This window comes from Alexandromys fortis, unplaced genomic scaffold, assembly GCF_014885135.2.
Source record: "Alexandromys fortis isolate MF-2015 unplaced genomic scaffold, M_Fortis_MF-2015_v1.1 scaffold_93, whole genome shotgun sequence".
Lineage (NCBI taxonomy): Eukaryota > Metazoa > Chordata > Mammalia > Rodentia > Cricetidae > Alexandromys > Alexandromys fortis.
In genome coordinates, this window is record NW_026067970.1 from 1,122,901 (window position 1) to 1,140,540 (window position 17,640).

A 17,640-nucleotide genomic window follows, 5' to 3' on the forward strand; every position below is an offset into this window, starting at 1 on the left:
TTAAAGTATTATGGATCAAACACTAGAAAATAGGACTGGGCAGGATGGCTCATGCCTGTAATCCCAGCACTTAGCAAGAAGAGGCAGAAAAATGATTAAGTTCAGCCTGGAGCCGCATAAAAACACCTTATATTTAAAAAAAAAACACTGAAAAACAAACGACACATTCCAGCTGCTTTTTAAAAACATAATACAATGTAACCAAATATAATTGCATAATATTCTTTTTCAGTTGAGTGTTTTCTGTCAATGGGACACCAGATCCTTAGGTCAAGAATAGAAACAAGAAGAATCCACTCGCCTTGCCTTCAAGACATTTCAAATCTGGGAAAGGGGACTGGGGAGACGGCTCAGGTGGTAAAGTGCTCGTTACGTAAACATGAAGTCATGAATTAGGGTCCCCAGAACCCACAGCAACCTCAGCACCAAGAGAGTCAGATATGTGCATGCATGTGTACCTGCATGAAATACGCAAATATTCCACACATGCACACAATAATTAATAATGTAAATAAAGTCAAAAGGGGGGCAATACAGTTAAATATAAAAACTGGGCCAGAAAGCAAGGGAACAGGAAGGCCAGGAGATACAAAAGACCAGAGCACAGAAAGGAAAGGAATCAACAGCGAACTCAGTGATCAGAACTAGGAGCTCATTCACACTTTAAAAAAAAAAAAGTCTTGATAAGGCTAGTCGGGGTGACACAGGCTTTGACCCCAGCATTCATCAGATAGAGGTAGGTGGAACACTATGAGTTTGAAGCCACCCTGGACTACACAGAGTTCTAGGCCAGCCAAGAGATGCATAGTTAAACCTTATCTTGTTTCAGGTTGTGTTTCTTATGTGCTCTGACAGTTTGGGTTCACAGAGACTATGCTGCTGGAAGTAGTTTCTGAGCTGAGCCTTAAAAGATCTAGGTTCTTCCAGAGCAGGAATGAGAGAGCGCTGAAGGCAATAGGCATGCATGGGCAAGACCAGACAGACGCTCTGGTGACAAGGTCCAGGTCGCCAGCACACAGGTCAAGAATGCTGAAGCGAAAGCCAAGGCGGAACCTACTATCCCAAACCCTGAGCTAGCCAGGGAGTCTACAGTAAGTGGGTAGGGAAAGGGGGCTGGGGTTTGACTCTCGGTTCCAACGTTTATTAGAAGGAAACTGAACTGAACGTTTCCTAGACTCCCTTGTCACTGAGGTACACTCACCTGCTTTGATGTGGCTTTTAGGATGGAGAGAGGTGATGTACGGCCAGCACCTCTGCATGACAGTGCTCTCTGCATCCAGGAGCAAAGCTGCGTCTCTAACATTGCTCATAACTATAAAAGCCTTCCAAGAATTTTTAACACTACAACAATGACAGTTCTTCAAGAACCTGCTTCACTGGACATGGCAGACAGGAGAGAGGAAGGAAAATCCACTCGTAGGCCATGTTAGGGCAGAGTGAAATCCCTGAACTAAGGCGCTGCAGGGATTGGACAAAGCCCAAGATACTGAGACCAGGGTGGAGGGAGGCAGGAATGTGGTCTGAGCAGTTGTAACTGAGAGGGTAAAACAGAAGTTTCTAGAGAAGGCCGGAGAGCTGATGACTACGTGGGTCTAGACAGAATGGGGGTTTGCAGGAAACTGTACAGCTCTCAGTGTTGAATGGGAAGCGCGTTCAGCTGTACAACTCCCACAGTCCCCGACACCTCACGCCCCCTCACTTCCAGGGGCATTCTAATCCAGTCCTCCCCGGAGCTCGCCAAGTGGAAATGTCAATTAAGAAAAGTTAGTCCTGCCAAGAAGCTCATTATGAAAACAAATGATGGGTTATCCAGACCCTCATGCAGAGAGACGCACCACACGCCTGCCCTCTTCTTGGCCACTGGCCCCTCAGGAGCCAATCATACCTTCTCTTTTAGAACCTCGCCACGCCCTCAGTTTCCCCGCAAGGGGTAGAAGGAGCAGAAAAGTCATCGCAGCGCCAGCTGGGCTGAGTGGTCTCTGCGTCTGGGAGGAAAGGAACTGCCCAACTTTCCAGCCCTTTCCGAGCAAGATGGACACCATTGCACCTCGAGCTCATTGACCACAGGAGGAAAGGGCAGCCTGATTTGTTTGAATCGGGTTGAAATGAAGATTTCCTTCCCTCCCCTATTAAAAGGCCCTGATCGACCAGGCCCACAAACCATACAGTCACCCACAAAAATCAATGGCAGGAAAGCCTCGACCATTCAGAAGCAGTGCACCTGGAGCGCCTGATGCCGGCACCGCAGCGCCTACAGCCCGGTCTCAGATAGCATCGGAGCATTTTACCAGTGAGCTGCCTCACTGGGTTAACACTGGCTAAATAGTGAGACAGGAGACATCAGAGTGTAGTGGAAGGTTTAGAGTCAGAAAGATAATGAGGCGCTCAGGGAGTTACCACTGACCCCAGGCAAATTTGTGAACTCGGGTGATGAAGCCTGTCACGATGGTGAAGATTAGGACATAAAACGCCCTGTGCACTCTGGTAGTATCTGGCCTATAACTATTCATCATTACTGAAAACAGATCTCAGGGATAAGACAGCAACTCTTTTAGATGAGCGACATGTCCATTGGCTGTAAAAGTGGAAATCATATTTTCACCTCTTAGAAGTAACCCGACACAAGAGAAAAACAGACTAGGACCATGGTACTAGAATCATGTTTGCCTTGGGACAAGTAGTTAACCCACAGGAGCCTAAATCCAATTCCCTAAAAAATGTCTACCTGTCTAGCTCTGATCAGGTTGGGTGAGTAAAAGGCAGTTTGTTACCAAGCCTGATTGCTGGAGTTTGATCCCTGGACCCCACAGTGGGGGGAGGGAGGGAGGGAGAGAGAGAGAGAGAGAGAGAGAGAGAGAGAGAGAGAGAGAGAGAGAGAGAGGCTGGAGAGATGGCTCAGTGGTTAAGAGCAATGGCTGCTCTTCCAGAGGTTCTGAGTTCAATTCCCAGCAACCACATGGTGGCTCATAGCCATCTGTAATGAGATCTGGCACCCTCTTCTGCAGGCATACATGGAGGCAGAATGTTGTATACATAATAAATAAATAAAATCTTTTAAAGAGAGAGAGAGAGAACGAGAACTCACTACTGATGTCCTCTAACCACTAACCTGTATGCACAAGCACAGGTTGGTGAGCACACACAAAACACCTCAAAAGGGAGACTTAAAAAACAATCTAGCTAATCAGACTACTGTTAAGTTATTGAGGTGTCTATACAAAGTTCCCAGTCAACACCTCACTGGTTACCAGTGGGTGCTCAACAGCAGTAGATGTTGCCAGCTATTAATTTTCCAAATAAATAAGGAAAAAGAGGAAAATCAACTGTGAAATGAACATTCTCACAATCGTGAGGAAGTTTTACATTGGCTCATTCCATAAACGTGTATTGTGACCCTGCCGTGTGGTCGGCTGCGTCCTTAACACTGAGGCTAGAATGAGGAACAGGCCCAAGCCTCCACTTTCTAAGGACTTGCATGCATCCTAGTGGCAGAAGGAGGCAGGCAGTGGGAAACACAAGATCATCCCAGGCAGCTTTAAGCTCTGTGAAGAGCTCCAAACAAGACAACGTGGAGTTGATTGACAGGATGGACGTTTAGCTTGGAAGCACTGTTGTCTGCCTGATGGTTCTCGGTAGCCAAAAGGAGGTTCTCTTTGTAGGATACTTTGAGTGTGGAATGTGGATGGCCAAAAGTCAGACCTATGCTTACCCGTCTCTGAAATTCATCTTTTGGCAGCTACAGTGTAAAATACAGTACCCAAATGTTCTCATCCAGAAATCAGAAGCCTAAGACACTGACATCCAAGGGGACTCAAATGCCCCCAGACACAAGGTGACAGAATGCCAACTTTACATCTCTCCCAGCCCAACAGTCAGGAAGGCAGGCTGGTTCAGAAGTGTCTGAAGGACACAATGCAAGGCCACCGGTGACTCCGGAGGCAGCAAACGCCCGCTGGGCTCCTGAAGCCCCAAGGGGAGAGTGTTCTCGGTCCCCAGTGCTGACACGGTGGGGCGTCGCGACCTGGCTGGGGGAGACCAGAGAGCGAGGTGCCTGCACCGCCCGGTCCCAGCTCGCGGATGTGGTAAAGCCTCTCTCCTGGCCCAATTAAGCAGGTTTCCCATGCCTCCCACCTCGGCACAACGCCAGACTGTGCCCGGGACAGCTCCACGGCACAGCATCCTCCTGCACCCGCACGCGCTCCTGTGCTCCGCTCCTTCTCCCGGTCCATCCCGACTGGGCTGTCACTCGAGGGGCACAGCTCCACGGTGAGCAGCACCAGAGTGCTTCCTCTCAGAAAACTGGCGCTGACCCTGTAAGCGACCTCCGAGTCTCAGGGCTGCCCAGTGGACCGGGACTTCCCGGGAGCAGCTCAGACATACTCCGGATCCTAGACTGGCAGCATGCCTGAACCTTCCCCGGAACCTCCAGCACGTCTCAATCCCAGCCCAGCGGACGCCCAGCTGCTCACCTGAGCTTTCCGCAGCTGGGGAAGCTGCTTGGTTCCCCGGTGAAGGTTTCAGACCGGGAAGGAGGCAAACCCGGCTTCTCCCGTCCCTGCAAGGCTCGGCCGACGGCAGTTCCAGCACCAGCCGCAGGAGACTGGGGCGCCGAGCGCCACTCGCCGACAGATGGTGGGCGGAAGCCCGCGCTGCTCACCGGCTCTCCTGGCGCGGGGGTCCCTGGTCCTCTACCACTGACCGGCGTGCGATCCCGGTACCAGTTCTCAGTACTTTGCCCAGAACTTTAGGGCGCGCGCCGCGGGGTGATTAGCTGAAGAGCTGGAGGGGAGGGAGCTAGGAGGAGGAGCCTGAGTCTTCCCTGGGGGCGGAGCAACATGGGGGGCGCAGCAGAGTGGCTCCCACTCCCACCAATCAGGAGTCATCCGGGGAAAGGTGGTGGGACGCTGCACTTGGAGCTGCCGGCGGATTCCGTGACGCCACCCCGGGTTCAGGCCGCGTAGAGGAGCCAAGGGTGGCGGTGGGTGTGGCTGGGCGGGGCAGCAGCTCCCGGCAACCCTGGGCAGTGTGCGCCCTGCCGGCTCTCAGTAAATGTTTATTGAATGACTAGGAGGGAGGTAAGGTCCGCGCGGGAGGAGCTGTTTTAAGAAGATTCCAGGGGACTAATGTAGTCCAACAGGGAAGGATCACTTGACCATTGAAAAGCGTGAGGTTAAATAAGAGGGAAATAAGTGGCAAGTCGAGGGGATTTAGGCACACGATGTCTGGGAGAAGAATTGGTGTGGGAGACTAGGTTCCGACACTGGGGATGCAGCCTCCAGAAACAGTTGGGTAGATTGGTGCGGGGGCACAGTGGAGCGGGAAGGGCAAAAGGGTTATTTTGTTCTTACAGTCCCCGTACAAAGGCCAGGAAAGAAATGCAATGTAGTTGGCGATTAAAACGCAGGAGCCTCTGGCTGGCTAGACGGCCAGACCCATCCGACTTCATGGCCCACTTGCTAGAAGCCTAGCTTGGATGCCAGCCACTGATAATTAGAGGTCAATTTGCAGACCGCACATGAGTCCAGCGCCTCAGGTGGCGCGGTGGGCAGGGGATGATGAATGCCAGAAGCAGATGCGATCCTGCACCTGCGGTAAAGGCACACAAGGTTTCTGTCCTCTCAGAACCTACATTTTAGAAAGGAGGCAGACAATAAACCAAAGACAGTATACATATATAAACAAGAAAACGTTGACGAACTGTTATCACTGAGACAGGGTCACGCAGAACACTGGAAGGAGGGAGTGGCCCAGGTCCCTGAGGGCCTCTTTAGAAGGAAGAGGTTCTCAAACAGGCTCCCGAAGCGGGAAGGGCGCTGCCACTCTCTGTCTGAGGAAGAGCTTTCCGGGCACTCAAACTGCCAACGCGACGTATTTAACCTCTTTAAGATCCTCCTGGCCGGCCTCACCGAGCAGGGCAGTTTGGGTCTTTTGGCTCAGTTACTGACACTCTAGGCGCTCCCGAATGCCAAGTACTCGCGCCAGCCGCCACTGGTGGCACTAGCCATTGTCAGTCTGACCCCATATTAAGGTTTCTGAGGCGCTCTCCACAACTATATAAACCACGTTTCATTCACGACGCTTGGACATTCGCTTTCTGGAACAATCGCTGACCCAGACTCTCTGGGGCTGCCTGCTTTGGCCCTAGCAGGTGGAGGGGGTTAAGGTGTATTCTTGGCTAGGACCTCAGATTCTCCAGACTCTGTGAGCCTTAGAGCACTCGGTTGGAGATTTCAATATGAATGATGTGGGGCTTCCTCTACTACCCCAAGCCTGGAGGTGCTAGCTGAGAAGCAGGCCTGATAGTGGCGGGGAACCACGCCCAGCTCAGATGCCGGAACCACACTCATTTCTAGTAGCTCTTCCCCCAAGTCATCCTCTCTCTGTTCCTCTCCCCACCTCCAAACCGCCTTGTTGCTTCTGGATTCGCTTTCCTACAGGAGACAAGCCTTTCATCCCTAAGGAATGTCTTCGCTGCAGAGGAATCCAACCTTTGGACTTTCCACACCGTGGTTATCATCTCCAAAGGTCATACTCGAGATTGTACAATCACATATAACTATGTACATACACACTTGTGTTGAGCCTGATTCATAGCTACTCTGAGCCCAATGAGACTGTAGCCTTTATCAAAGGGCCTGGTAGCCACAGGTTGGACAGACAGCTACAATTTTACTGTTCAAACTGACATCTGGTCCTTGACTTTCTCTTCTGGTTCTTCCAGGCTGCCTGTGTGTTCTGGTTGGTGATGGAGGCAGTTAAGGAGACAGGATGAGAGATGTGCTCATATTCAAACTGCCTTGCCTCTGAGAAAGAGGACTCTCAGTGAGTCTCTTCAGTTTCACTTCCTCTTCTAAACAAGCTTCCAGGCGCTGCTGCTCCTACAAATCAAGAGGGGAAAGATTAAAGTTGAAACCCACGCAGAGTTAATTATCTTGCAAAAGCTCGTTACTGTCCTAAAATTAGCTTGCTCCACAGTCTTATTTTAGCGCGATGATCTGAATGTACTAGAGAAAGATCAATGGTTGCATAGTAAGTTTCTAAAGCTCTTTTCTCCGAACAGTTGAACATATACTGTTGATCCTTGTAGACACTCCACCACTGGGAGGGGGGATTCTTTTGCGGTTGGCTTAGTGCTTTTCTTATTTTTACATTTATCTATTTAGTGTGTGTGTGTGTGTGTGTGTGTGTGTACCACTGCATAAAAGTGGAGAGCGGAGGACAACTTGTGAGAACTGGTTCTCTCCTTCCACATGTGTCCTAGGGATCAAGCTCATGCTTAGTGGCCAGCGTCTTTACCCCCTGAGTCATCTCACTCATCTGGCTGAGTGGTTTTTGCCTCTGAAATGCCTCATAGGCGAGCAGGTTCTTGTCTGTTTTTGCCTGTGTTCATCGTAAAAGAAGCTGGTCAGAATGGAACGTAGGCAAGAACTACATGGGCTTCCGGCTTCTTGTCTTGTCATGACGACTCCCAGTTAAGGAGCACCTCTCCCACTTTGTGAAATGGAAATAGACATTGTATTTATGGGGCTACTTCAAGAGCTTTACAATGTGCGATTGACATTCTGGGTCCAATAATTCTTTGTTTGTGGGTAAGAATATCTCTGTGCCTATAAACTGCATCTCTACCCTCTACCCGCTCTGTCCCATCCAGATGGAGCAACCAAAAATCCTCAGACATTGTCAAAAGACCCCTTGAAGGCAGACTCAATCCTGGCTGAAAATTACCACTGGCTTAGCACATAGATCAGGAGACAGCAGAAGTACCTGCTTAGAACAGGATTCTGGCCTCGAACCAAGGGTAAATTTTGCTTTCCTAAACCCCATCTGCACAATAGAAATCTGAATAATATCATCTCTTGAGGCTGTCTACGGATTAAATGAAATTGTATAATAGCCATTTTGCAGTGTCTTGACACGTGTACATTACAAAAATCAGCTTCTGGCCTCACTGTCTTCCTGGAAGAGCAGACACTGGCCTGCTTGGTTTTACTCTCTTCCTGGAGAAGCAGGCACTGGCCTGCATGGCCTCACAGTCTTCCTGGGGAAGCAGGCACTGGCCTGCATGGCCTCACTGTCTTCCTGGGGAGAGCAGGCATTGATCTGTATGACCTCACTGTCTTCCTAGAAGAGCAGGCATTGGGCTGTATGGACTAACTGTCTTCCTGGGAGAGCAGGCATTGATCTGTATGACCTCACTGTCTTCCTAGGAGAGCAGGCACTGGGCTGTATGGACTCACTGTCTTCCTGGGAGAGCAGGCACTGGGCTGTATGGACTCGCTGTCTTCCTGTAGGAAGCAGGTACTGGTCTGCAGGGTCTCACTGTCTTCCTGTGGAGAGCAGGCATTGATCTGTATGACCTCACTGTCTTCCTGGGAGAGCAGGCACTGGCCTGCGTGTCCTCACTGTCTTCCTGGGAGAGCAGGCACTGGGCTGTATACTTTGTTTGCTACTACTCCTGTCCCTGATTCATGGCAGATAACAGGAGTAAGTCAAAGCTGGGTTTATCACCAAGTTAAACTAGGGCTCAAAATTCTTAACACTGTATTCTAGGAAGCTATCACTGACAGAACAGCCTAAGTATGTAAAGAAAGTACTGAAGGACCATCCCAGGGCTGAAGGAAGGATCCCTAACAGCCTCAGTGTCCTGCAGTGGCGACCACACGTGAGAAGGGACAACAGTTAATCATGTCACCAGCCTCACCTCTTTTATAGAGGGGAAGGATCCTGAGACCAAAGTTCCAGCATCTTTATCATAATCATACAGCCCAGAGGCTCTGACTTCTGTTCTCTTAATATTTTTTTCCATACCCATCATCTAAGGAAGCTGTAAGCATTTTCCTGGCCCAGTGCTTGAGGCAGAGGCAGGTGGATCACTGTGAGTTGAGGCCGGTCAGATCTACAGAGTGAGATCCAGGTCAGCCATGGCTACATAGTGAGAACTTGTCAAGAGAGAGAGAGAGAGAGAGAGAGAGAGAGAGAGAGAGAGAGAGAGAGATAAAGGGAGGAAGGGAAGGAGAGAAGAAGAGAGGAAAGGAGGGAGGGAGGGAAGGAGGGAGGAGGAAGTATGTCCAAAGCAGTGATAATCGCCCTATTCATTTTATGTGAAAAAAATGAATTAAAGTATTTTTGTTGCGTAGGATTGATTACCTTGGAAGCTGTCTTTCAAAAGTGTTAGTAAGCGCATGACAAAATAATGTACAAGAATTCATCTATTCCTTTATGAAATATAGATCACGCGCCACCTTTGTGGAAGAGCCATTCTTAGCAGGCGCTTTGTGACACACAAAGATGGATCTGAGGCTGTTCCTGCCTTCATTGCTTTCTGTTACCTCCATAGGGCAGATCAAACATGTATATAAATAACTACAATACATGCTGCAGACTGGAAACTGTCCTGAGAGAGGCACCAAAAATATGTACAGACAAAAAGAGATGAATTATTTTGAGAATTAGAAGCAGAGTTACTTCCGGCATGGCTTTGTTGACACTTTTAACTTTTGGTTTAAAATGTGTGCTTATTACAGTAAAACTATCCTTGTAAAGGAAGTTGCCATATTGTTAGAGTTCCTGGTTTAGATCCAATTCCTGCTAATGTACTTGGATACTATCTGTGCAACTTAAAGTCAAAGTTCATTCTAATTCTAAATGAGTCATTTGTTAAATCAGATGTTTAACTTTTCTGGAATGTTCTAGCTTACTCACCTTTAGGGACAACAGCACAGCTTTCTTCCCAAGCACTTGGCAGAACCAGTCTTTTAAGCTTGTGTTTTACTGTGGGAACACACATAAAAATGAACATTACAGGGTCAGAGGGAGAGAAGGGACAGAATTTCCTTCAGGACTGAACTACCCCAGGAGCCCCAATGATCTCTAAGTACCACATCTGAGGACACAAACATCTCATGCCATCTACTGTAAGTACTAAGAACAGCCCACGTGAGTTATAGAAAACATTGTTTGCCAGGCGCTACCAACCTGAGCTGCCAAGACTGCTGCTGCTCCTGCCACTATCAGGAGTCTGCCTGTCAAATCAGAAAGATTTGGCAGAAATACCAGGACACCCCTTATGTTAATGCCACACTGGCAAAATGTGTGCCTCAAAGTCTGCTGTTCTCCTTATTACATTATTTCTAAGCCCACGCTCTGTAGAAATGCATCTGATATATACATTCCAAATCACATCTGCAAATCTAGCTGCAAGGGAGGCTAGGAAATGCAATGCTTTGCTTTCTAGTCTCTGTGCTATCGAAAGGCATGCCCCAAATACATTCTTTCTTCTATATTTCCTTGGCCATGGTCTTATCACAGTCATAGAAAAGTAACCAAGACACTCCGATAAGCCATTCTCTAAAGCAAATGATTAAACAAAAAAAAGCACCTATAAGACCTCTGGCCATAGAACTCTCCCATGGTCTCCTATTGCTCTCAGGATGAAGACACAAACCCTGTTGAATGGTTCTCAGGACTCCACGTGACCGGGCATCCTCCCACTTCATCGGTGCCACTTGCCCCTCCCTCTCTTAGTTCTCCATGCTGGCCTGCCTCAGCGTTTTGTTTTTTCCCCAACATGGGCCCTGGTGCATGGTGTCCCCACTCTCTTCCTAGCATGTGCTGGTGATTCGTTCTAGGACTCAGTCTGTCCTCCCTTCTTCAGGGAAGTCCTCCCACACAGCCTGTCCTCCCTTCTTCAGGGAAGTCCTCCCACACCACCTGTCCTCCCTTCTTCAGGGAAGTCCTCCCACACAGCCTGTCCTCCCTTCTTCAGGGAAGTCCTCCCACACAGCCTGTCCTCCCTTCTTCAGGGAAGTCCTCCCACACAGCCTGTCCTCCCTTCTTCAGGGAAGTCCTCCCACACAGCCTGTCCTCCCTTCTTCAGGGAAGTCCTCCCACACAGCCTGTCCTCCCTTCTTCAGGGAAGTCCTCCCACACAGCCTGTCCTCCCTTCTTCAGGGAAGTCCTCCCACACAGCCTGTCACTGCTCTGGTTGAGGTTTGTTTTGTTTGGGAGCTGTTTTTTTTTTTCTTTTTTAATTTTGATAGCACTGGTGACTGTTGAGATTATAGTCACTGTTTTCTGATCAATTTCCGCCTCCTCGTGGATTGCGCACACCACAGTGAGAAGAATATGAGCTCTTCTTCCTGTGCCTGCCTCAGCAGCTAGCGGCACGGTGGCCTCCAAATTCTTATTACAGCCACAAAGGGAATCCCAGAGAGTGAATGTTAACAGAGTCTGCCCGTGTCAGGCCTAGTAGACGTGACGGCTCGGGCCCAGTCCTACCAAGACTCCACAGCCACCTGACAGTAGAAAGATGCTGTCTTCTTCAAAACTACCAAATTGCCAAGGTTACAAATTATGTGACTTTCATTTTATCCCTTTTTCCCCTTTAATATATGTCCCAGTTCCTTAGAGTCTCATCAACTCCACCCGGATATAAGAGGGAACTGAAGAAGTGGCTTCCTTTGTCTGTGCCCATCCTGCTAGACCGCATGTCCCATAGACCTCTATTTATAGGAATGAGAACTAGAAACCTACAGAAGGGTGTGCATTTGCCACTCCTTGAAGCGAGTTTTGTTTTTTTGTTTGTTTGTTTTTTCCCCATTGCGAAGGTCTCTTCATTTCTCCACAGTATTCTTGAGGCACGGACCATTGAGTTCCATCAAAAGAAAGTGCTTTGGTCCCTGGTACCTGTAACTTGCACACAATCCCCTGCTGACCCCAGCAACCAGGTGCCACACTCAAATGAAATCAGCTCTTCAGGGAAAGATTCATTGGTCCTCTCACTCTTGTAGATGCTTAAAGCAATGCACGGAGTCTTTGGAACTGCTGATGAACGTGTCTGTGAAGAGTGTGTAGTTAGTGTAAAACAGCAGTTCACAACCTGTGGATCGCCATCACTTTGGGGGGGTCACATCAGATATCCTACATATCAGATATTTACAATATGATTCATAACAGTAGCAAAATTACAATCAAGAAGTAGCATGAAATAAATTTACATATGGGGGTCACCACAGTATGAGGAACTGTACTAAAGGGTCGCAGCATTAAGAAGGCTGAGAACCATTGGTGTAAAGTGTATCAACAGCTGAAGTCCTTTTCTTCAAGAAACAGGTGCAGTTCTCTACTGCTAAATCTGAAAATAGTTTCGTTGATATTGCATGCACATCAGCTCCCATGTGCAGGGACTGGTGCACACCTCACCTGGTAAGAGTGTTGGGCTGATATTGCATGCACCTCAGTGCCCATGCGCAGGGACTGGTGCACACCTCACCTGCTGGGATATTGCATGCACCTCAGTGCCCATGCGCAGGGACTGGTGCACACCTCACCTGCTGTGAGTGCCGGGCTCTCCATAATCTCAGATACTTAGGAAGCTAGGACACAAGTTCTAGGCCAGCCTGAACAATTTACAAAGACACCGCCCCAAGCTAAAGTCAAAAGGCCCTGGGGATCATGATTGATGGAAAGATGCCAGCCTGCCATGTGCAAGACCCTAGTTCAATTCCCGGCACCGCCACATATGCATTTTTCATGCTGGAAAAAAAATGTCCCCTAAATAACAGCAAAACAATAAATAATCAGAGTTAAATAGAATAAAATTGCCTATAAAATGTTACCTACTAAAAATCTGTTCCATTATTCAATATTTCCTTCTAGTATTTTTTATGTAGCTGTAATTTTAGGATGTATATATATATGCATATATATACACACACATACATATATATGTATGTTCTGTTTGATTTGATATTATGTATGTTTTCCTAATTGCTGTCCCATGATTATAACATAAAAATAGTGACTTTGTCAGGGTGGTCATTGTGAAAATATGAAAATGAGCATGGTCTCAATAAACTTGTGCTGCCCCAGAAGTAAGTACACTTTCAGTGCTAAGAATGAGATCGGAACACTGCCTCTTCCACTCGGCAGCTCTTCTTAAGAAAACAACTTCAAATTTGTGCTTCTTCATTAAAAAGGTTATTTTAATTACTTTCTTTTGAGTGCATAGGTCTTTTGTCTTCATGCCTGCATGCCTATGTGGGCACCACTGGCATGCCTGGTGCCTGCAGAGGTCAGAAAAGGGGGCATTGGATCCTCAGGAACTGGAGTGACAGAAGTTGTGAGCAGCCATGCGGGTGCTGGGAATCAAACTCGGGTCCTCTGGAAGAGCAGGCAATTCTCTTTAACTGTTGACCCATCTCCCCAGGTCCCCTTCTTCATTGTTAAATGGAGTTCACAGTAGTTAACTCAGAGTTACTGATGGGTTTGAAAGCGCAGTGCCATCAGCTAAGGAGATTTAATGTATCTCTACTTTAATAATCTTCCTACTCGTTCCTCTTAGAGAAATTCCGAGAATGAAGTTGCTGATTTAGAAGATACAATGTCTACAGAGCTGAAATTGCTTTTCCTGGAGCCTGGTGCCATTTTCTGCAAGGATAGTTGGTCTGCAAAGAGAGAATTTTGATTTAAAAGCACTTAAATGGCAGCTTAGATTAACACACTGTCCTAATTAAGGTTTCTATTGCTGTTTGACCATGGCAACTCTTAAAAAGAAAACATTTTATTGAGGTGACTTGCTTTCAGTTTCTGAGATTCAGTCCACTATCATCATAAGAGGGAACATGGTAGGGTGCAGGAAGACATGGTGCTGTCTACGTCTTGACCAGAAGGCAGCAGGAAGTCGACTGAGTCACTGGGCAGTATCCAGAGCATAGGACACCTCAAAGCCCACCCCACAGTGGCACACTTCCTCCAACAAGGCCATACCCACACCAACAAACAAAGCCACGCGTCCTAATATCCACTCCCTATGAGATTATGGGGGCCAATTACATGTAGACTATCACACATAGTGGGAAGTCTGTCGCTATCATGACGTTAATGCTGTTTTACATCAGAGCTCATATATGTCATTAAAGACCCAAGTCTGTCTGTCTTCCTGCTCTGCCCACTTCACCCAGGGGACTTCCTCTTCAGTCTGGAGGTGTCACAGATATGGCAGTTACCATAGTAATATCCAGAGGCAGAAAAAATAAACAAAACAAAAACAAAAATAAACCTTTGAACCACATCCTACCAGTCAAAGACTTGTTCTGAAGGTCCGGACCAAGTTTGGTCATGTTTCACTGTTCATGACCGGGGACTGCCCCTCCGTACTCAAAGTCGTGATGAACCAAGGCAGAATTTCTACAGCCGATGCTAGGGTCTGGAACTGAAAGACAAACAACAAACAAACAAAAAGCCTGGCGTTGAAATAGTAGATGCGGAAGGGAGGCATATGTTCAGCATAAAGCATATCGTTTACGCGTGCGCTTAGGGCTGCTCTCTCAGCGTTTGCTGCCCTGCCCCTGGGTTCCCAGATGCTGGCAGGCACCAGCTGTACAAGGACACCTTTTTAAGGGCAGCAGACAGAGGTCTGCACTCCTCTCTGCACATCGTCTCTATAACTTGGTGTTTGTCTACACACAACGCCTCTTTAGTAGCAACATTTGCTCCTGCCTTCTTAAGAGCAGGCTGGAGAGGTGCGTTTTCAAGGTCTTTGAGACCCTGACTATGTGCTCACGGCGGGATTCTCAGGGCTTCTTCCAGGAAAATGCAACAATGTCCTGCTGGAAATGTGTAACTCAGGGAGCTGAGGAGGACGCCAGAAGAATGCCCAAGACATGAGTGATGTCAGCGAGGACTCACACAGTGAAAACTTAGTCTCCAGTGAGCCAATGTTAAAAGGGGTGGAGACTTAGGAAGGCATGACCTCGGAAGGTTCTTCATCATTGGGGAATGCCCACTGAAGAGATAGATAAGCTCTTATGGACCCTTGTTAATCCCCAGTCCCTCTTTCCAGCTCTCTCACGTATCACTTCCTCTCACTTGTGATCCCACTGTGATGCCATCAGCCGTCAGTCAATGAAGCCAGAGACTGTGAGCTAAAGAAACCCCTTTTCTTTATAAAGTTCCCAGCCTCAAATAACTTGCCATAGTAAGGGACAGCACAGTAAGTCAGTGAAATACCAATCAAATAAGAACATAATAATCTATATAGTTACTATATTTCTGTTTTCGATTCTAAAATTAATATATTTAATTTGTGGTTGGGGACATATGTGGGTCAAGCCAGAAACATACATGGACCTACAACATGCAGTCGTCCAGTTTCTCCATGTAGAGATGAAATACAGGTTATCAGACTTGTTTACAAGCCTCTTTATCTGCTGGCCCTGATTAAAATTTTAATAACCTGCTGGTCACAGAAGTGCATGCCTTTAATCCCAACACTCAGGAGGCAAAAGCAGGCAGAGTTCTATGACTTACATAGCTAGTTCCAGGTCAGCCAAGGCTACACAGCAAAGTCCTGTCTCCAAATAAATAAACAAATAAACAGATAAATATTTAATAACATATTTTACATAATAAAATATACCCCAAATATCATTTTAGCATGTAACTAATTAAATATATTGATTTAGGAAATGGTAAGTTTGGAACCCTGTGTGTATTTTCACTCCCAGGCTCCTCTGTTAGGACTGGTGATATCCCAGGTACGTGGTACTTGCTGTCCTATGAGTCAATGCAGATCGTTTATCCTGGTTTTTCAGACTTTTTAATGCTATCTGTGACTTGGCCATGTGTCTGTCAGTTCTCTCCCTGGTGGAATAGAAACCGGAGTAGTTATACATTTTAAAGCACTTACTCATACATTAGTAATAAACCAGAAAATAAGTCTACGGCTGTCTTTGAATCCAGGAGAAACACCTCCTCTGTAAACAGTGTGCTTCTTGGGAAAATGGAGTCGGCATTGTCAGCAAACATACCAAGATATACACGATGGCATCTCAGGGGCCTTGGCCTCATCAGCCCAGGAGACATAGTCCCTGCTTTGGGAAAGGATTACGGCAAAGTTTAGGGAGACCAGGAAACCAGGGATCATTAGGTGTGAGAGGGAATGGGTCCCTAGAGACCCTAAAAGATTAAAAACAAAATCAGAAGAGGGTGACAAGATAATGACAGACGAAGTGGACAGGCTTCATCATTAGGGTTAGGCCAATTTCCAATAATACTACACAACTTTGTTTTTTAAAAGAGAAAGCTTGCTTGCATTTCTTTCTTATGTTAATCTGGGTGGGGTGGGTGCTGACCTCACACTCTGTACTGAGCTTCACCTGCCACACCTGGCCACGCCCACCACACCTCTGCATTTGTGTTTAAAATAAAGAAATCATATGGTGTATTTGAACAACACAGTTGTGGATGATCAATGGTTCTGGAGTCTGGAATTTCTGTACCTAAGATCATTTTTGTCCACCATAGGAGGCATTTTGGGTTACAAAAACCAGAGGGAGAGGCGTAAAGGTAGAGGTTGTTTAGCATCCTACCAGGCTCTCCCCGACAACTATTGGCCTAAGCTGCCAATGATGCCAACGTTGAGAAGTGCTATTTTAAATACTGGTCAGTTCACTGGCCATGGGCCAGAGAGATGATTCCGTGATAAGGGCCCTTGCTGCCAAGCCTGATGACCTGGGTTTAAACCCTGAAGCCCACACAGTGGAAGGAGAAAACCAACTGCCTCACGTTTTCCTCTGAGCTCCTGTGTGCACCTACGTATGTGTTCACCTGCACATACAGACACACAAGATGAAAACGGCAAACGTAAACACATAGTGTACTGGCCTTGAACTTAGCCTCTCTGAATCTCATTCCATCTTCTCATGAGAAGAGGGGGAGAAAGCCGGGAAGGTGGCACAGCTGGTGAGGGTAAAGGATCTTGCTACTAAGCTTGCTAAAGCAAACCCAATCCCTGAACCACCATGGTGGAGAGAACCGCTCTGACCAGTCGTCTCTAACCTCCACAAGCATGCAGGGTGGGTGCACGCGCGCGCACACACACACACACACACTCACACGAGTGAATAAATGTGATAAAGGATAGGGGAAAGAACACATGATGCCTGTGCTGCCGCAGTGATGCCTATGACACTTAAGGGTCCGATGCAGGAAACAAGACAAACAAGTTGACACTCAGACTTTGCTGCAAAGCTGCAGGGCGCCTGCAAGGTTAGGATGAGGAAACACAGCTCCATTTGCACCTCTGAGCCTCCGACTTGAGGCTGCTGGACTCCCTGGACCATTCGGTTGGAGGGGTCACTTGCATGCACACACAGCCCTTTGCTGAAGGGTTCATCAAAATCCTGCAGATTCATTGGCCACAGCCTGCTTTCTGGATTCAACTCAAGTGTCAGAGACAGCTAGCTGGAAGCCAAGAACACGTTGGGACTGGTGGCCCAGCATCTCCAGAGAGCTTGGACACAGAGGATAATGGATTTACTGGATGTAATGAGCCATCTAACGTCACTCTTCCTGGAACAGAAAGCCTGACTCCGGCTTTCCAGAAACACAGGATACTTAAGAGCCCCCACTCCCTTGGCTGTTGCCAAAACAGACAGCTAATGTGCCGGAAACTCTGCCATCAAATGCCCCATCTACACAAGCCCCAAAGGCCCTGCCTTTCTCTTTTATAAACATATTTTCATTGCTTCTTTCTTAAAACAAGAATATTTTTATAATTTCAATGTAAAAAAACAAACAATCATATCCAAACAACTCGACTTTCCTGCACTCAGGATTCCCTATTATTCCCAGACAATA

The 17,640-nt window shown here is 47.4% G+C and overlaps 1 protein-coding gene across 7 annotated transcripts in view; it reads right to left on the minus strand.

The window, feature by feature from the left end:
• Osbpl3 (oxysterol binding protein like 3) overlaps positions 1-4,908 on the minus strand; it is a 163,126-nt gene extending 158,218 nt beyond the window's left edge. For 5 of the 7 annotated variants that reach the window (XM_050155461.1, XM_050155455.1, XM_050155457.1 and 2 more), the window contains exon 1: positions 4,470-4,908. The gene's annotated coding sequence lies outside the window, so the exon portion shown is untranslated. The remainder of the gene's footprint in view (positions 1-4,469) is intronic. The other 2 variants (XM_050155462.1, XM_050155463.1) reach the window with 2 other exon arrangements.
• Positions 4,909-17,640: the final 12,732 nt, after the last annotated feature.